The sequence below is a fragment of the Microtus ochrogaster genome, linkage group LG7_11, assembly GCF_000317375.1.
Source record: "Microtus ochrogaster isolate Prairie Vole_2 linkage group LG7_11, MicOch1.0, whole genome shotgun sequence".
Lineage (NCBI taxonomy): Eukaryota > Metazoa > Chordata > Mammalia > Rodentia > Cricetidae > Microtus > Microtus ochrogaster.
The window spans coordinates 12,256,527-12,277,629 of record NC_022032.1 but is presented as its reverse complement, the minus strand read 5'-3'; the positions used below and the strand labels follow the sequence as shown (position 1 = coordinate 12,277,629).

General features: G+C 41.7%; 1 protein-coding gene across 1 annotated transcript in view; it reads left to right on the top strand.

Moving 5' to 3' along the window:
• Dlc1 (DLC1 Rho GTPase activating protein) overlaps positions 1–21,103 on the top strand; it is a 155,338-nt gene that overhangs the window by 26,282 nt on the left and 107,953 nt on the right. The gene's annotated exons all lie outside the window — the stretch shown is intronic.

Here is a 21,103-nt window from a genome sequence, read left to right as displayed (position 1 = left end):
TTTGCTAAAAATGATGCCGAATTTGTTACGCATGGGGAAGCTCAGAGAAATCGTCAAAGCACAGAAAAGTTGTAGAATGAGGAGAGAGCCCCACCAAAGACAAGGAGCTTGAGTCTGGAAGCTTCCTGTGGGAAGAGCTGTGGAATTTTTACCGTGGAAGAACGGGCCAGTACAGGAACCAAATAAAAAGGTGAAACAGATTCAATTTAGTATAGGCAGTTTCCTGGTGGAAGGTAAGGAAAGTCTAGGATGCAATGGGCTTGAGAATGCACATCAGATGTAAAGAGCATCTCAGCCAGAGCTCAGCTGAAGAGGAGAGAGCTGGAGATGTGGGATGAGAAGGCATCATTGGAGGTGAAGACTTCTGAGTGAAGCCCCCAGAGGCCAGGAATTCCAAACTATAATCTAGTGATGGCCCTGGATTACAGACCGTGGAAGATGTCTACAGGGTGGCCTCCTCTGGTGGTTCTGCCAGAATTGTGGGAAAGAGAAGTGCATGGACCCAATGTTAGAGTCCTAAGTTAATAATAATAAGCTGGAGATTAGCATAATGGAGCATTGCTGGCCTGCATTTTCAAAGCCATAATTAAGAAACAGTTGCTCTGGGAGCTGGCAAAATGGCTCAGTGGTTAAGAGAACACACTACTCTTGGATCCCTAGCATCAATGTGGGACAGCTCACAACTATCGATAACTCTGGCTCCAGGGAATTCAACGCCCTCTCTTGGCTTTCACAACCCTGTACTCATGGACACAAACACAGATAGAGACATATCTATACGTGTATTCAAAACAAAGGCAAAACGTCTTTCAGAAACAGTAGAGCATTAACTGTGCTGTAATCAATGTCTTGGGACATGCCGTCTTCATCTGTGAGATGGAGAGGATGTGAATAATCTACCTCCTTACATTGTTGTGAGGATTAAATGGGACACTAAAATTGAAGCGCTAACATGATGGAAGTTCTAAAGACATGTATGTGGATGGCTCTAATCGCAGACAGTATGTCTCTCTTTGAAAGGTATTGTATCTGCAGTCAGAATGGCATGACAAACTGTTGGCTTGACTAGCTTTGCAAATTGCAATTCTTTCCTGGTACCAGCAGCGCCAAACTGCACACGCAGATAGCAATGTTTGGCAGTATCTGAATCTTTCGCTGCTAATGGAAACACTGGAACTGGCTTCCATTTGGCATCGCACCAAATCACGAATTCTTGCCATGATTTCAGCAGCATGCTTGCCTCCTATTGCTCGTGTTTTCAGTGGTCCTACATTAGGAAGGTCCACCAGCAACAGCTCTTGGGGAGCAGCAAGGGAGCCTCCACAAGGTGGATGAGGGCCCAGCCTATCTTTCAGTATGCTGTTAGCGGAGGAAGGAGGCTGTTTCAGCCGGTATGTAAGCAAGACGCTCAGTCTGAATTTCATTCATCACAGCCTTGCAGTCCAGGGCCACTTCTAGGTGGGGCTGTGTACTGACAACAAAACAGGAATGAATAGGATTTATGATCTACATGATGAGATGTGTTGGCCTTAGAACAATATCTTATTCATGCCACAAATATTATAAATATGTCCAAGCACCATGGTCCATTCTGAGGTGGGGGGGGGGGCCAGCCCTACTCTCTAGACGATCTCTCAATATTTAAACAGGGACTCAGATAAAGGTGATAAAGACATGAGTGAGGCACTGGTATGTAAGTGGGTGTTGGGTGGCGGAATGTAGCCGTGCAGAACGAAAAAAGAAATGGACAAGGGGGGGGGGCGTCTGACTAACTATAACAGTGCTTTGCGGGAATCTTTATTTTGAACGCGGTTGGAAACGAGACTGGGCCTGTTGTTTGGGAGCTCTTTGTTCAACGGGATTTCTGGATTTGAAACCCAGCAGAGGGTAGAAGTATTGGGAGGAAGATGACCCAGGGAATGGCTACCTTCACAGAGACACTAAGAAACAGGGTATGACCAAGACACAAGACTACCGTGGAAAGGTGCTGTTCTCAATCAAAATGTATAGGGAACACAGTGATTTTCAACCTCCTAATACTGCAACCCTTTAATACAGCTCCCCCATGTTGTGGTGACCCCCAACCATAAAAATGTTTTTGTTGCCACTGGATAACTATAATTTTGATACTGTTATGTACCCTAATGTAAACATCTGATATACAGGATATCTGATATGCGCCCCCAAAGGGGTGTGGTCCATGGGCTAAGAACCGCTGGCTTAGAGTCAATCAGATGCATAAAAGCAAAGAAGGTTTCAAGTAGCAGGGAAAAAAGCACTGGCTGGTACCTGATATCTGGAATGGTGGAAGGTGGAAAAGGGCTTATGAACGGTGGAGAGGGAACGGGAGAAGTCTTGAGTGTCAAGCTAACAGGCAGTGGAGGCACATGTTACCAAATGTGTCCTGTAAGTAAAGGAGAAGTCTAGTTACCAAGCTATTACACTGGATAATATTATGTGACTCTATTCCTGGGGAGACGTGAACACACGTCTACTCCTCCCGATATGGAGCTGACTACAGACCAAGATCTGGATACCACAGAATTCCAACTGAGTAAACTAATGAGTTATATCAGAGCTACTTCACAGATGTAAAGGGGTTGCTTATAGGAGCAGAAAAGATTTAAGGATGCTGTATCATAAAAAAAAAAAAAATACCCAGCATGATCTACAGCTCGCGAAACTAGAAAACTGATGCTCATCCTACAATATGCAGGCAGCTCCAAATGTTGAAGAATGGCTCAGCTGACTTATAGACAGTCTTATAGAGAGCCAGGCTGACTCTACTTAGATATGAGTCACCAGGGCTTCAGTGTAGTACACTGTGGGAAATATGTCCTTCCTAGAAGGGCTGACAGGAACTGAATGTGTTTGGGAGCTAAGTGGGCAGATGAACAGCCCTGTCCCGTGACGTGTTTGTCTTTCTCAGCAGCTGTTAACAGTAGACTGGCTATTATGTTAGGGTGCACACATTCTTTGTAACTTGTAAACCTGTTAAAAGAGTTGAAAACTCCCGTTACAATCCGAGGCCGTTACATCCCAGCTCTCTTCGATGGCTTCACTCAGAGCAGTGAGCCAAATAGACAGGAGCGCACTCTATGTCTTTTAATGAAGCATGGAAAAATTACCAAATGGCAAACAGCTGAACTAGGAAAAGAAAGGCACCAAGGGTCTGGATATCCCAAAAGGACCAATTAGCCCTTGAAAGATAGTGAAGGTTGTGTTAAATGCCTCTTACTCCCTAACAACACAGTGGGGTCCCCATGGAAGAGGCCTCAGCAGCCAGGGGAGGTCCCCACACAAGAGAGTGAGAGTTTCAGTCCTCAGCCTTTGTCTGCCTTGAAAGCAGTCTCTGTTTTTCGTCGGTTGCGTGGCCATCTAGAGAACCTGAGGACTGGGACAAAGCTTTTTTTATATATTTTTCTTTGCTACATGAATAGACTTTTCCCTAAGTATTAATTTCAAAGGTGTCTTCTTCCTGTCCTCTACAATTCCGTCTGGTCTAGAATATCAAAAGAAAAGATGAAGCAAAGAGATACACCCCAAATTACATTAAAAAGTTTAGCATAGAAAAACGTATATGCTTGCGTGAGATAATTTCCCCCTTCTTCATGCTACAGTTATTTGAAGAACGCATACAGTGAAGTGAAAGCAAGGGTTTTGTGTTTTGGGTTTGTTGTTGTTGTTGTTTGTTGTTTGGTTTTGGTTTTTGGTTCTTGGTTTTGTTTTGTTTTCTTTTCTTTTCATTTCTTCATTGCAAACATCTCTCACCTGGGATGATTTCTAAGCATCTGCTTTTATTTTGGATACAGCCAAGTTCAAAGTCTGACTACAGGGATCACTGGAACCTACCATTTGACCTTTTGAAGCCTTCTACTGAAGTGCGGCATTTCTCAAGTAGGATTTGAGTTTGCGTGAAAATGTAACTGGGTGTAAGATGATTTTGGTAGATAATTTGGGCTGATGGTCCCCTTTCTTCCCAGCTGTCTTTTTCTTTCTCCTCTGTACCTATGCCTCTTTTAACCTTCCCTGTAGCCTTCCATAGATTCTCTTTCCCCACCTCATGAATCTGGTTAGAGGAAACACCCTGCTACTATACAAACACTTTTTCATAATTTACTGTTTGACACACTGAGCTATGGCAAACGCTCTCCATCAGTAACATCCATCCCCCAGGAAAGGTCCAGATCTTATACTGTGCAATATTTTTTCCCACTCAGAAAAAGATATTTATAGATCAAATAGTATATCATCATTTGCATTTAAATAGAATTGATTGTTCACAACCTGGCCATCTAAAGTTGCTAAAATTCTTTGTGTGTGTGTGAGTATGTGCACGCACACACACATGCACACACATGTGTAGTTTTTCTCTACCTAAGTTATAAAAGACCTTCTGGAAGATTAAATGAACCATGTGACTATTAATTACATTGCTTATAAAAAGGGCATTTAGGGCTGGAGGTGTGGCTTGGTTAATAAAGTGCTTGCTGTACGAGCATGAAAAATTAAGTTCAGTCCCCAGACGTCATCGAACAGCTAGTCTTTGTGGCACACGGCTATAATTCTAATTCCTGGAATGTGGAGACAGGAAGATCCCTGAAGCTTGCTCCTTGGTTAGTCTGGCAAAATCAGAACTCCAGGTTTAAGAGCCTGTCTCAAAAAAGACAGACACCAACAACCAACAAACATGTTAGTCTCTCAAAGTTGATAATTGAAGCTTCTCTTTTGCAATGGATAAGCCCCTAACTATGCAGAGTACTGAGAATAAAGGGTTGAGTGTTCAGCCCTATGGGACACTTATATTAATCTCACAGCTACTAATGGTCAGAGAACATCGTAGAAGAGGAAGCAGAGTGTAAGAGCCAAAGGATGGAGAGGAATGCCGTGGAATGGCATCTTCTGGACATGACTTGCCTATCACAGCAGCTGTGATCACTCGCGTAAGACCTACGTAAGATGAAGCCAGCCAAAATTCTAGCACAGATGGGGTAGATGGTCTCTAGGCCCCACCCCTTACTGAGAAACAATTGGCAATGAATAATGGCTAGAAGAAGGAGGATGATTCCCTTTGAGGATGTAGGCACTGGTAAGTTTCCTTTGGTCCAGTGAATGACCTCACACCCATGCATATATGAATAGCACTAACTGGACTTAATGGATACACCCCCACCCAGGAAAACAAAAACATGAAGATGGAAGGGAGAGATCTGCATCTTGGGGGGATATGTTGGGGTAAATGGGGAGAGTTGGAGGGAAATAGGAGGTACGCTAATTAGTTTCTGTCACTATGATAAAATACCATGACTGTAGCAACTTATAGAATAGTTTATTTGGCTCACGGTTCCAGCAGGGAAAGTCCGTGGCAGTGAGGGGAACATGACAACAGGTAGCCAGCTTAGGTAGCTGAAGGCTCGATCTTCATCTACACACAAGAGACAGCGAGGCTGAACTGGAAAGGGGACAAGCCTGCAGCTCTCAGAGCCCACCCCCAGTGATGTGCTTCCTCCAGCGAAGCCACACCTTCTAAAGAATCCATAACCTGCCCAAACAACACCACCCACTGGGAACCAATTATTCAAATGTTTGTGCCTATTTGGACTACTACAGGGGGTAGATATAGACATAGTCCATGTGTGTAAAATTGTCAAAATTAAGGAGGGAAAGTTAAAGCAAGCTAGAGAGCGGTTGCAGAAGGCACCTGACATTAACTGCTGGTTTCAACTCGCAGCACATGGTGTACCCAGGTCCACACCCACACGCCGAGGAATGGAAAGTGAAAGGTCGTTATTTTTATGTTCATTCTTTCAATTATTCAGTCTTTCTTCACCTTCGAGCCTAGCTTAAGCCCCTTCTCTCGTCTAAATGTTCTGTGGTTTAGAGGGAGCTCTACTGAGAGGAAGGCAAGTGTCCCTTGAGCCAACGGCTGAGATGCATCCAGACCACCAGCACGTCTCCTGGAGGTGACACTTCCTTGGGCGATCGTTTGCTCTTTGGGCATTTCCATAAAGGGCTATGATTCACAGAGTCTTCCTGCCGGTGCTCCCAGGTGTCCGTTGCGCATTTGAAGATTAAGATTATTTGTGTTTGGAGAGCACCGCAGCCACTTAGATGCCTCTCGAGCCAGCTGAGGCAGACGGGGGGGGGGGGGGGGGTTTGCTACTGTTTATCTCTGGCAGCAGGACAAGCATGACAGAAATGCAAAGTCCTTGGCTTACCTCCTGAACTCTGCTTTCTCTCTTGATTGACAACTCGTGTCTGTTGTTCGGCTCTTGGAGGAATGCACCTCTCTCCAGGTTACAGTTCTGCCAAGGGTCCATATTTTTTTTTTTTTTTTTGCTAAAAAAATTCTACATGTCTAATATTCTCACTCCTTGAATCCTCTGAAGCTAGAGAATGAGGCACAGTCTGAGTCTACATATGGTTATTGTTCTCCTCTTAAGGGTTTTGCCCACCTGTGAATGTGTGTGGGTGTTTGTCTGGGCTGATGAAGTGTTGGTGGTGGTTGCCTAGAGCATGGGATACTGCTCGTTTGGATGCTGGACTCAGCCCGTGGATATAATTCTGTACTGAAGCAGGCTGCTCCCCAGCTATAGTACGAATGCCTATCCCTGTGCCCTTGTTCGGCAATGACGTGTCTGTGATCTGAGGGAGGAGGTGGAGTGGCAGACCCGAGTATCCTCTTCCCACACCTGTGTCTCATATCTAATACAGCTCAAGACCCTCCCACGCCTTTAGGGACGCTGGGATTTTCCCGAATCCCCACACATCATAGGGCAAGTCCTATCTTCGTGCCTTCGCTAATAAAGCACCCAGATTCTAATATAGTCTTTCTTCTCTGGCAAGTGTGTTATGCAATTAAGTCTTCATTTTCGAAAGGTTTTCCTTCTCTATGCACTCAACAACTATTTCCACATTTCTTCAGAATAAACAGTCTGCTTTGCTCTTCCTTATGGACTGGAGAGAATTGTCTTACCCAATCTCTTTTGATAGGAAGTGAGAAAGAAGAAAACCATGCAATTTTGTGTTCAAAACCTGGCTTCCAAATCCAGCTCCACTGCCTAAAGGAGGGCTTTTGCTCTACCTATACCCCCAGAGAATCTGGCAGAACGCAGTGCACAGAGTAGGCTCAGCCAAGGCTGGCTCAGCTTCCAACTATTCCAAAGTAAATCCACACCCTCCTGGAAGCCTACTTCAATGCAAATGTGCATCATTTAAGAGGAATGATTTTTATATGAGCTTCCAGGAAATTAAACTTATCTCCTCTACTCACCATGTGACCTAGGGCACACTGGACAGGATCTGCCCTGCCTATGGGCTCTCAGCCATAAGAGAGTAGGGAACTGTCCTCGGGCCTTCAGTTCCCGTATGGGAAGCTACTACATGTGGAAGAGGCAGCTTTGGTTAGCTGGTTAAATGTACTGCTGTCTTGTAGGATGGGTGCTTCTAGAAGAGAGGATGCTTTTCTGATTAACAGGAAGATTCCACATGACTTAGCAAGAATCTAGGAATAAGGGTCTGGTTAGCAGCCGTGACCAGAACTAATTAATTAAACTGATGCATAGCAGATTTTATATTCACTGATACTATAAAGATAATTTAAGGTTTACCTTAAGATGCTGAAATTCTAGTCTCTCAGCATACATGCATGTGTTGACACATGAAGGGACACACACATACAAGGAATTTTAGTTCGGGTACATATGTCAGGACAAAGATGTTTGAAGTATACACCCACTAATAGTTATATTTATTTACTTAGAAGATATCACAATGGTGTTTCTGTTCCTCCCTACCTTTTTCTCTTCTTTTTTTTTTTTTTCTCTCTCTTTTTTTTTTTTTTCGTTTTTCTTCTTCCCCCCCATATCTTCTTTGTTTCTTCCTTCATGTGTAGTACTTTACTGCTATTTTAAAACACACGGGTACCGCTCAGAAAGAGAAACAGTAAGACTTGTGCTCTACTCTGGAGACACTGTTATTATTTCTCCATAAGGCAGTCAAAAGCTGGGCAGTGAGAAAGCCTTGGGTGTCCTGCCTCCTGCCCTTTAGCATCAAGCAGGCTTTCCACGTACTGCCGGCCCTCAGAAAGAAAAAGAACTGAAATGATATGAGGATTTCTATACAAAATAGATTTCTATAATCATTAATGTTTGGATCTGGGAAGGAACCTGAAGCTCCCTGCGCCATCAACCTCTTCTCTTTCATGGAGAATATTTAAATCTGGAAATTTTCAGTGATTTCCTGTTCTTTTCTTGGTTTAGAGAGGCCAAATTAGGTTTAAGACCAGTTCTGTCTCCTTTAGTCCTAGACTCCAAGAGCCAGGAACAACCAGTTCTGGCTTTGTCCACATGGCAACCAGTGGATCACTGAGAATGTGGTAGCTCTCCCTCTTAGATAAATATGATCTCAAAGTATTGACCTGAAGCTGTACTATGTCACTAAATTCATGATGCAGAGTTAGAGTCATTACTGATTCGACCATTTCTCTCACGGAGTACTAATTTATATGGTTGGATCATGCTGGAACGCAGAAGATACAGTAAAATTCCCTGCCTTGGAGTTCTGAATGTCTCCAAAAGTGTTTTGAGACACAAGGAAGATTTGTTTTGCTTTTAATTGATCATTGTTGTTTTAGGTTTTATTTTGCCTTTTGCCTTTTTTTTTTCTGGAGACAGGGTCTCACATATAGCTGGAGCTGGTCCTGAACTTAATGGTCTTCCCAGAATTATAGGCATGCGCCACCACACCCAGCTGGCTATCAGTTATTGTTGGAAAGGACCCAGAGGTCTGAGGTTTAATACACTCAACGGCGTTACTGTTCTGTGTTGTTAGCTACTGACGTTGTGGGGGATTTCACACGGGTGAGAATAAAACGCCTCTGATTGGGCTGGCAGGTGAGTCAGGGGTGGTAGGTTTTCACTCCAGTTTCTACATCAGTTTCCGAAGCGAAGCAGACTGAAATCTTGTAGCCGCATCTCCCACTGGCTTGAGGAACAAACAAGACTCACTTAAAATCTAGTCCTTGAAATCAGCAGAGAATGAAGAATGTGTGATGGGAAGTGTAAGAAGAATGAACGAGGCTTACAGAAACTATAGCTGTACACAGGTGTGCGCACTTCACCTCCTGCCATAAACGCACACAACCCTTTCTGCCTCCAGCACTGTTTCAATAACTGAATAAGGTTATGTTTTCTTCTGCTACAAATACTTTGAAATGTCTCCCTTTCACAGAATATATTTTAGTTTGTCTTCAATAACTCGCTTGGAATTTTGTAACAAGAGCTTCATCTGAGTTTCCAAACGTAATTACCATCCTTAGCAGCAGATCTTAAGCCCAGCTTTGCCTCTTCGTGATTCCTACCGTTTTGTGTAAGTGGCAGCAAAGTTCCTTTTCTAATGGCTCTCGTAAAGTGTATGTTAGCCATGCGTAGTCTCTTTGCTTTAGATGCTTTAAAGCTGTTAGACATTAAAGGTCACATGACTGAACGTGTATATGGCAATTTGTCCAAATTACCTATTACTGTGGTCTGGTGGGTGCCGATGGGCCATCTGCCTCCATTTCTTACACAGCAGCCCTACAAGCGAATTTCTGCCAGGTTTAATTATCCTTCGTCTAACAGAAAAAAGACATTTCTAGCAATCTTATGGATTCATTACTACTGCATTTTAGCCTAATGAAAGCTTCCCTTCCAAAGCTCATCTGTTTCCACTACAGCAGAACACAGATACAAATTAGTCCTGAGCCACACGGTTTCACAGCCGATCTAGAGCAAGAGACACTGAAGAATTTTATCATTCTGGGAAGTGAGAGAAGATTTAACACTGTGTATTCAGATTCTCTTTGGCCTTTTGGTTTTGAGAGGAATTACATTCATTCTGCCCTGTCTTCCCTCTCTGGTCCAAGCTTTTAAAGATCTAACATCAGATGACATTCTCATTGTTAGTATTTCATCCTGTAGCTGGAAATAAAGGTCAGGGTTGTTCTTGACCCGTTGAAAATTCTCCATAGTTAAAACAAAGAGAAAAGACACTCAGTGATTCATCCTTGTGTCTAAATTGAAATCAGAGATAATTATACCTGTTCTTTTAATCATCTCCCTCCTAGCTTTGCATTATTAAATGGATATATGTATAAAAATGCAAGCACATCCAAACCTGCCATCATCATCAAACGACTGGATAAGACTCCATCATCAACTTAACAAAGATATCCATGGCTCTGACTAAATTGCCTGGTAATATACGAAATTGGAAGAAGAGCAAAGATTTCAGTCTCAATGAGACATATTTTTACTAGGGAAGACAAAATATTATGTATCTGGTCATCTTTTATGATGACATTATTTGCAGATTAGTTTTTAGTGTGGGATGGTTCCTGTTGGTTTTGTTTTAAAGTCAAATCTTTTCTTTTTTCCCCCAAGATTCTATGCCCAAAGAAAATCAAGACAAAATTAAGCTTTTTAACTTATGTGAACCATAATCTGACTTGACGTAGCTTTGAGACCTAACTGCCCAAATCCTCGGGACTTATCATAGCAAGGTAATTTAGATGCACCCTTGTTTTATCATCAATAGAAGTCCAGACAGATGAATAGAGAAGAGTTAAAGCAGAGACAGTGTTACCTACTCTGTCCCTCTGAGACAGTAAAGTGAAGGAAAAAAGTTATTTGCATTATTAATATTTCTTCGTATTTCCACATATACAAGCTCTTCCTCACAGGCTGAGAACTTTGTCTTAAAGTAGCTACACAGCCTAAATCAAAGCCTTAATTAAGGCTGATTGCAGGATGCTAAGAAAGATTGGGCTGCAGTGTTTATATAAGCAGGAAATGAGCTTGAAATAGACCTCTCCTTCCTAAATTTCCAACTACTTTTCATTGAAACCTGTCTTTGACTTGAACTGCTCACTGAGAACCAAGTATCACTGCTAGTTTTAATTCCATAGTGTCATCAAATTTTTAAGTATAAAAAAAGTTGAACAGAAACTACCACGTGATCTGAGGTTTCCTCCCTGACTTGTACATTCTTTATTATTTTAAAATAAGAAAGAAATTAGAAAGAATATGAAAAGATAATCATTTTTTCTTTTTCTTTTTTATTCATTTTTATTGACTTTATTGATCTTATTGAGATATACATTTTTCTCTGTTTCCCTCCTTTCCTCTCCCCTCCCTGAGGCTGAGAGTTTTAAGGTATTTCATGTCATTTTATTGACTCGCAGGAAATCAGGATAGTCCATCAAACCAGTCAAACCCCCAGATCTCTTTTGCACATGAAGGAGAGACAGATAGATGATGAATAGATAGATAGATAGATAGATAGATAGATAGATAGATAGATAGATAGATGGATAGATAGATAGATAGATAGATGATAGATAGGCAGATAGATTATAGAAGACAGACAGACATATATCTGGGTAGAACTGAATAATATGGGCCTGTCCCAGTATCAGAGAATTGCGTTGACAAAATATCCAGATAGCAAACCAAATTGTTCCACTTTCTTTCCGTGTTTAAATGTTTTATTGGAGCTGAAACGGTGTGGTAGAAGATAAGTTGCAAGTTAACTAAGAGATTATACAGCCTCCATTTGGAATGCCTGGCGTGCCTCCACACCTCTACTAATCTTCCTCTTTGGAATATCTCCATGATGGGAGTCAAGTATTAAATAACATCCAAATTCAAATCTTTTATGAGAAAGAAAATATTAACCGTTGAAGAAAATGTTCTAGAAGGTGTAACTGATGTTGACAATGGCCAGGGCTTCCAAGTACACATAAACCAGACATAAAATATCAAGTTCTCAGTAACCAAAAGTTTGCTAATGCCATCTGTCCAACATCTACTTACATTGTGGGATATGTGTACACTGTGTGAAGATGTATTGTTGTGATTGGTGTGAAAATAAAAAGTGAATGGCCAGTAGCTAGGAAGAAAGTATAGACAGGCCATCCAGAGACAGAGAGGACTCTGGGAAGAAGAAAGGCAGAGTCACCAGCCAGATATGGAAAGGAGGCGGGAGGTGCAAGATGGAAGAGAGGTAATGTGTATGTAGCAGAACATAAATTTTTAAAATACGGGTTAACTTATAAGAGACAAACCTAAGCTGAGACAAACCTAAGCTAAATACCACACTTTCATAATTAATAATAAGTCTCCAAGACATTTTTTTTGTGGGCTGGTGGTCCTGACCAAAAAAAAAAAAAAGTATATTACATACTTGTTCCTTCTAAAAGTATTGTTTATTCTGGAAGAATCAAGCAAGTCAATCTTTACTTGGAAGGAAGGAAGGAAGGAAGGAAGGAAGGAAGGAAGGAAGGAAGGAAGGAAGGAAAGAAGAAAGGGTGACTCAGCAGTAAAAGCAAATGCTACCAAACCTGACAGTCTGAATTGTATCCCAGGACCAACGTGGTGGAAGGAAAGAGCTGAGTCCCACGAGTTGCAAACTGTCCTCTAACCTCTATATTCATGCCATGCAAGCCCCCCCCTCCCTTCCTCTCACCTTCCCTGTCTCCTTTCCCTCTCCAAATAAAAATAAATAAAAATAAATAAATAAATAAATATAAAAAGCTTTCACTATAGAGTGCTCTGTCTACCATACATAGATAAGATCATGGCATACATAGCTAGCTCCCAGAATTCTGTCTGATGACGTATAAGATGAGATACATCTAGAAACTTGTATTTGGTTTTCCAATTCCAGAAACTATGATCTGAATAGCAGCCTCCTGGAGCTGCCAAGGCAACATTAAGGACCCTTAAATGGAGTGGGGAGCAGAGATCCCCGGATTCCTTCCCACTGCGGGATGATAGCTGAATTCTGAAGCTGGAATGGCAAGCAACAGGGATGGGGTGTGGACTGTGGGGGCAGATAAGCCAGAAGTTCCCTACCCAAGCTTCAGAGCCCTGCTCAACCCCTGGCTGTCTGTGTCCCCCACCTTTAAGCCTTTGCATTCAAGGAGCTGTTCTGTCATTGACTCCACACTGTATCCAATGAAGATTTCAATGGCCAAGAGGAATGGGGTGATCTTTTTTCCCCCAGAGAACAGCTGCTACCACATCAACCAGAGTAGTAAGACGCCATGGATGGCTATTAGTGCCATCCTTCGATGAACAAAAAGTAGTGCGGGCCAAATTGAATCTATCAGGTATTTGGGATTCTTCTGTTGCTTGTGTTTTCTGAAGACACCAGGGGGACATCGTGGCCAATAAAATATCTACCGAAACTCAAAATACAAGTAAACATACACACACATATATGAAATGACAGTTCAGGTTGGCATGTATTTCCATGGTAGAGTGCTTGCTTGCCCATCATGTAGAAGATCCAGGGTTTTATGCCCTGAACTGAGAAACAAAGGGAAGCAGGGAGAGAGAGAGAGAGAGAGAGAGAGAGAGAGAGAGAGAGAGAGACAGAGACAGAGAGACAGAGACAGAGAGACAGATAGAGGATAGTTCAAAGATTGTACTTTTGTAGAGCTTTCAAGGTGAAGGTCACAAGTGACTTTCATTAGTAATTGGAGGACAAGAAAGTTTACAACTAAGCTGACACTGGAACACACATGGTGCTCAATCCAATAAGCTGTATGAATTCAGGCAAGCTGAATCTCAGCCTGTGCAGTTATTAAGCCAGAAAATGTGGCCAGATAGCTGCTCCTTGTTCCGACAGTCTCTGACTTGAATGACACACTCTTAGGAAGAATCTCAGGCCAATGCATGTGAAAGACATGTTCCTCTCTTATCTGCTCTGTGAGAATTGCCAAGCTGGACAAAGATTCATATTATTCCTTCAGAAACAAAACTGATTTGTGTCTTTTGAAAAATCCAACAGAAGTGAGAATGGAGACACAGACACTCACAGAATGGTAAGAAAGTGAAGGATTTTGACCAAGTATGTTCCAAGTCTGTGATCTTGAACACGTTCACGTGACTCCATGACAAATGGGCTTCCATTACAAGTGCAAAGTACCCCTGGAAAATAGCCATCTCTATCAGCTAACACGAGTTTCCAACAGTCGTACGTTGATCTGTGTCTCCCAGTTGGAAGTGAAAAGACATTGAAGCGTGGCAGTAGAATTAAGAATCCCAAGTACCCAAAGGCTCACACTGGCTTGTACTAGCCTGTTGGCCCCATTTTAGTCTATGGTGACATGCATCCAAGGTCTTGGTCAAGCAGCCAGCCATATATGTTTATTACACTGAGACCTGCCAGCCCTTCAGACCACATCAGCAGGTAGATGAACATGCTAAAGCTCCCCAGGACTGAAAGTCTATCTAAATGAAGGCCTCCATGCTGCTCACTCCTTTGGGCAGTGTCTGTCCCCTAGACTCCTCATGTATCAAGCCTAAAAGGGTGACATTGCTTCTACATACATTGCACCCTAATCTTGTTTCATCGTTTACTGTTTTAAAAAGATTTTTAAGTTTAGTGTGTCTGTATGTATGTGTGTGTTGTGTGTGTGTGTGTGTGGATATGTATTGTGTGTATGAAGGCCAATGTGTACAGGTGCCCACTAAAGGCCAGAAGTGGGAGTAGAATCCATTGGAGCTAGAGTTACAAGCTGTTGTAAGTAGCCGGGTATGGGAGGCAGGAATCAAACTCTGGTCCTCTGGAAGTACAGCAGGAGCTTTCACCTCTGAGCTGTCTCTCTAGTGTACCATGTTCACCTTTTAATTGAACAGCATCAAGAGACCAACAGGCAAGGATGTAAGAGGAGGAGAAGTGCGATCAGCCGAGAAGAGCAGCTCTCCCGTTGGTCTCGTTAGGACTCCCAGGGAGTCTGCAATGCCTGGCTGTGACCGTTTCTACTCTGTTCGCACCAGCATAGGGCAAACCTCACATTTATGAAGCTATCCCATCATCACCATTTACTGGCTGAGATGGTGAGAAACGCTTTGCCGGCTGGTGTTACTCAAACATCAAAGGCCATTCTTAGAAAGCTGTTCCGTTTCCCGCCTGTTTGCTGTGCAGTGAACCTAATAAAGCGAGAAGGTTTGTTACGGAGAACAGCAAAGTTCCTGGTGCTCTTTACGAGTGAGCAGCCACCACAGAAGAGATCAAAGTCACCCTCCGTGGGGTCTGGACATCTGTTTTCTTTTTACCCAAAGTGTTATTTGGTTAGTTGTTTGACAGCATCAAAGCTTCTGGCCATTATTTCTTTGGTCCACATGGGACCAAATTCATTTTACTAATCCATCTTTTCTAAGGTGGGAATGTTTGCCGTAGCTGCAGGTCACCAATTGGAGTGAAATGAAGACTCTCAGAATCCAACGCATGTTTATAGGGGCAAGTTGTCATTATCAATGTGAGATATAGAGAAACACCTTAGTTTATCTATCCCAGAGTCCCTTATAGTCAGCGAGGAAACGGCATATAAAATACATAACCAAAAAAAAAAAAAAAGAAGGATTCGTTTTTTTCCACCTCTTCCTCCCTTCTCCTTTATTGAATTATCATTCATATACTGTACACTTCATTGAATACATACAGTTCAGTAGCCTTTAATATAACAGAATTGCACATTGTTTAATACAATCCATCACCTAAGACAGTATCTTACCCAGTACCATCACTCTCCCCTGCCCATCCAACCAGGTTCTAGATAGCCATTGACCTGCTGTCTCTGTTTGAATATTATGGCCATTTCATACAAATGGAATTATATACTACATGGTCCCATTAGATTTGCTTCTGTCATTGATATATTATTTTCAAGGTTCATAATAATGTAGCATGTGCCAATAGTTTATTGCTTATACTGCCACAAATTTCACTATATGTGTGTGCCACCTACTATATTTATCCTTCTATCAGTAAGGGGCATGGTGCTGTTTCCATTAAGTGCCATGCTGAGTAATGTTGTCATGTATGTTTTCATATATGGAGAACCATGAAAACACATCTTCGCTGTTCTTAGATATATGCCAAATTCTGAGGTCATATGTGTTATATCTGATCTTAACCTTCTGAGCGATGGTCAAACCATATTTCAAGGCAGCAATGGAATTTTACATTCTCGCCAGCAGTATATGAGAGTTCTAATTCCCCCACATCCTCATGAATACTCATACTGATTATTCTTTTGCTAAAAAGCCATCCTAATAGCTGCAAAACCAGCTATTTGTGGTCTTAGTTTGAAGTTCCCATTCTATAGACATGGCTGATAATGTTGAGTATGTTTATATGTGTCTTGACTATTTATATCTGTATTTTTTTCCCTGAAGAGATGTCTAGCCCTAACCTTTGTCCATTTTAAACTGACTTGGGTGTCATTTTATAATTGAGTTAGGAATTCTCCATATATTCAAGATACAAGCACTCTATCAAATACATGATTTTCAACTTTTCTCTAATTCCATATAGTTGTATTTCATTTGTATTTTAATAAATAGAGCTTGCCTGAAGATCAGAGAGTAAAACAACCCCACTGGTCAGCCTTACAAACCAGGTAGTGGTGTCACACACTTTTAATCCCAGTAGTCACACTAGTTGCCATAGAAACGGGGCAGTGCATGCTTTTAATCCCTGTGGTGCACGCCTTTTAATGGCAGAACTAGAGAGGAATATAAGATGGGAGGAGACAGCTCTCAAGTCCAGTCTCATTCCGAGATTCCCGGAGGCAGGATAGTTATTTAGGACTGAGGTAGATGTACGAGCCAAGGACTGGCTGTTTTGCTTTTCTGACCTTTAGGTTGAACCCGAACTTCTGCCTTTGAGTTTCTATTAATCATGTTTCAATTCTATTTAACTGTTCCCTGATAATTGTGTATTTCCTGATTTAAAGGACAGTAAACTCTTTTAAAAGAAGCCCTGAGTCACAATAGAGAAAATAGAGCATATTTCCAAACCTCTTCCATGCCAAATATACAACCTTCTAACAAACCCTAATAATACAAGAATAAGAGCCTAGAGAATATAGCTATGGTTCCTTCAATCCTGTTCCAACAATATTATTTTTAGTTTGCATAGATGTGTATATATGCATATGTATGACACATATATTTGAATGAATAAAAGGACAGAAATATTCTATATAGCAGTCTGTTGTCTTAACACTAGGTTTGGTTGGCCTAAACACCAGCTATGTAAATGCCAACATATTCAAGTCAAAGTTGACTAAATAAAGTATAAAAGTCACTAAATTTATAATATCAAATGATTTTATAATCTGTTCATTTGTATGTGATTGCCAAATTTAAAGATGATGAAAGTAAAATATTTGCCTACTCCCCAATAAATTAGCTATGATGATCAGGCCATGCCAAGCATCCCAAAACCTTTATTAATATTCCGTCACACTTTACATTCATGAGTCTATCTCCAAGAAGCGACATTGATGTTGGCGAATTCAGCATCACATTAGAACCGACATATGGAGTTTTTACCCTAACAGTGATGCATTTGAGAAAGCAATACTGCTCCCTGCAGCTAATAACTGTGTGACCTCTGACCCTCTCAGCCCAGACCCACCAGCTAGAGATCTACCAAGTTTCCTGGTTTTGGTCTCTTGGGTCTGTAGGACCTGACTGATCTCTGAGATTATCTGTAATTGAGATTCAATAACAGTGAGACACAGAAGATAAGATCTTCTAGCCTCTAACTAAGTAATAATGAGTCCCTGCTACATTTTCTGTGAGCTAATCTCAAGATAAGATGACATAAAATACATTTTTATTAACATGATCAATGTGAGCAGAGAATTCAGAATCAGCTCCGCGCTCAGCCGCACCCCTAGTCCCTATAGTCCATACAGAATAATAACGAGCCTTTCACATTCGCGTTCAAGGTCTCTGTCAAGGCCGCTCATGGAGATGAGCTTCCTCATATTAGGTTTTGTGATTCTGGTTTATGTTGTTCTGATCACTTTGAATTGAACCACTTGATAAAATTAAATTAAATCTTGATTCAAAGCGGTATACCAGAGTAGACCAGAATCTTTCTCAGATCAAAGCCTTCCAATGCCTCAGAGTCAATATGAGTAACGGGGGCGGGGGGCAGACAGACAACCTGAGAAGACAGTCATCCTTATATATGGAGAGAATCGTTTTCTTTTTGTTTTCTTTTATTGTTTTTATTGAGCTATATATTTTTCTCCACTCCCCTTTCCTTCTACCCTCTCCATGGTCCCCACGCTCCCAATTTACTCAGGAGATCTTGTCTTTGAGGAGTGTTTTCTAAAGCAAAACTCAGAACACAGCTGCTCGTAATGGAGACTAATGCACTTTAAATCACTATGGAAACGTAGGGCCTGAGACCTGTGCTGTTATACCCATCAGAAGCTGCCATTAGCATCTCCCCCAAAAGACCTGGAAAGAAATTTTTACACTTTGACATTTTAGTTCTAAATCTGGTCGTTCGTGCTGGCCAGCACTCAACTATAGGAAAGCATAAGTGTTTTCAAAGTCAATATTCAGTCAACCTACCAGCAATTCTTGGTAATGCTAAATGGAAGAGCAGAGCAGGACATGACCATGTGAAGTGCTGTGGAGTCACCTGTGGTCCCTTGTATCGCTCCTCACCGTACAGCATTAGTTTATGGCATTACTGGAGAGACTGGACAGAGTTTCCTTTAGTCAGAAACCATGCGTGCTTAAAGTACTTTGGGTTTTCTATAGAAAATTCAAAATGTAAGCTGCACACTATATTAATCAGAATGATACACTTAAACAAATGTATTGGCATTCAAAACCAAAAACGAACAAAATACCAACATCTATCTATATGGGGAGAGGAAAAATTGTACTTGTTTGCCATGATGGATTCTTGCCTGCTCATTGCTACCCGGTGCTGCCCAGTGCCCTAAACGTTCATGGAACTGTTTTGGCTGGGACTGATGTCAGAAGCACTTGAGTACTGAGAAGAGACCAAGTTATTTACCCTCGCTGATTGGGTGCCAACCTGCTAGTCACATTCCTTCCTAAACTCCAGCAAATCTCTTGACTTTGCTGGGAAGCCTCTAAATGCAAGCGTGATGATAATACAGGTGGTTGAAGTACCTGGGGGGAAAAGTGAAGCCTTTTGGAGGTACCCTGGAGCCACTTCAACAATCTAAGGAAAACTTACTCTTGTTCAAGAGTCACACTCAAAAAGGCAGAGGCCCCACCTTTACAGAACCTCAGCTGTGGGTGTGAAACGGCACAAGGATGCAGAAGAGGGGCAGGCATTTCCGCCTTACGCAACAGCCTTCAGTCAGTCAAGATGAAGAGCGGACCTCTCCAAGAATTCTCATCAGGTCTTTCGTTTCCTGGTGTAGATAGGGAAACGCGTGCACACCAGAAATAACAAAGACGGCTGTGTGCCTATTCCAAGAGCCCATCTTTTTCCGTGTCCAGAAAATTCCCAAGGATGCTTCCAACTCTATTATATATTTTCCATTGTGTCTTCTGTCGCTAACCTGCTCGATGCCAGAGACTACTGTAAGATGGGTCAGCTCTGGTCATTGCGGGAAGTAGCTACACTGGAGATAGAAACGTGTGCGCCCTTACTCCTGCCGATACTGCCCCTAACACTTGCTGGGCTGTGCGTGCTTGCCCTGACAGGGGAGGAAAAATGGCTGAGACGGAAGCGACTTCTTAAGGAAGGAAATGAGTAGTGCAGAAAGAACAAACCAGAATCTTCCCAAAATAGAGTTCACCTTTGACCGTCTCCTTGCGGTCCCCTGCTTCGAGTCCAAGTTCCAGTGGGGCGGAAGACACATGTGCAAGCCTGCTTAAGCCTGTCGTTGTCCATGGATGTTAATATTTTTCTGAATAACCTGTCCCTGGCATTTGGAGAGGTGAGATACAGCCAAAATGACACCATTTGCTCCCTCATCTGCCTGAAGAGTCTGTCTTCTTCCAGCTAAGAACCAAAACATTAATGATATTTCATTTCATTGGAATTTTATATTTCACTGACGTGCTCTTCTAAGACACAGAGCTTAACAGGAACCTTCTAGAAAACAGACTTTCTGTAGTCCGTGTTTCAAGCAACCAATACCTTCAACTTATAGGCTACAAACACTTTTAGCTTATGTTCTTTCCTGTGAGAAATCCCACCAGCCATGCCAGGGTATAGCGTGGTTATTTTTCTGTCCACCTGTGCCCAAGTCATTTTTTTGTAATCAAAAGGTATCAATTTTTTATCAAAAAGATTCTTTGTGTTTTAGATGCTTTGTTTCATTGTATGCCTTCAATAGGTGTAATAATTCCAACATCTGCCTGGCTTGGTTTTGGTGGTCTAATGTAAACGCATGTGAGAAAAAATAGCTTTTGTACATACTTTAAGTATATTTTTGTTTTTATTAGGGTTGGTTTCAGACATTCCTTGCATTTTTTGGAAATCTTTTGATTCATTTCTGTTTTAATGTGTCTTGTAAAACTCTCTACCTTTTACTGAAGCATATTAGCCACTGGAAAAAAATTAAAAACAGTAGGAATGGTTGAAGCCAGTTTTAAAGACCTTACAGGTAAAGTAAAAATTTCAGGTTATAAAGCTCTGATTTCCAATATGTAGTGCTAACAGACCAATAAAATGAAGTGTTTGTTGTTTATTGGACACTGGCATTCCAATAGTTTCAGGCAACCAGTTCATTCCTTTATTACATTTTCTGTGAAAAAAAAATAGTATTAAGGAATGCATATATACTAATCAACGTTTATAGTATCTTTTAAGGCTAAGTTGAAATGAAGGTAGTTGTACGTGTTCTCTCCTTTTACCATAGTTAAGGAATATCATTGGTAGTCAATTGTTCCGTGTTTGTAGTCTCTTTCAAAACAAGGGCACAAGGACTGATGGAAAACAAACATCACAGGATCTGGAGAGATGGCTTAGAGGGGAAAAAGAAGAACCATTTTTACAAGGGACCTGGTTTTGGTTTCCACCACTGGAGGTGCTAGTGGCATCTGTGATGTTTCATATCGTATCATAGTACAGCCCCTCCCTCGCCACAGAGAATGATTTGATGCAAAATGAGGTTGAGAAATCCAGATCCATCCCTTTGCTAAGAAAAATATTTCAAAGAGGAGACAACTGGGCAACAGAGCTCTTGGGGTGGTTGACATGAAAGAATGGACACTCGAGCATGCCATGGAGTCCTGGCACATTACATTGAAAGAAAATG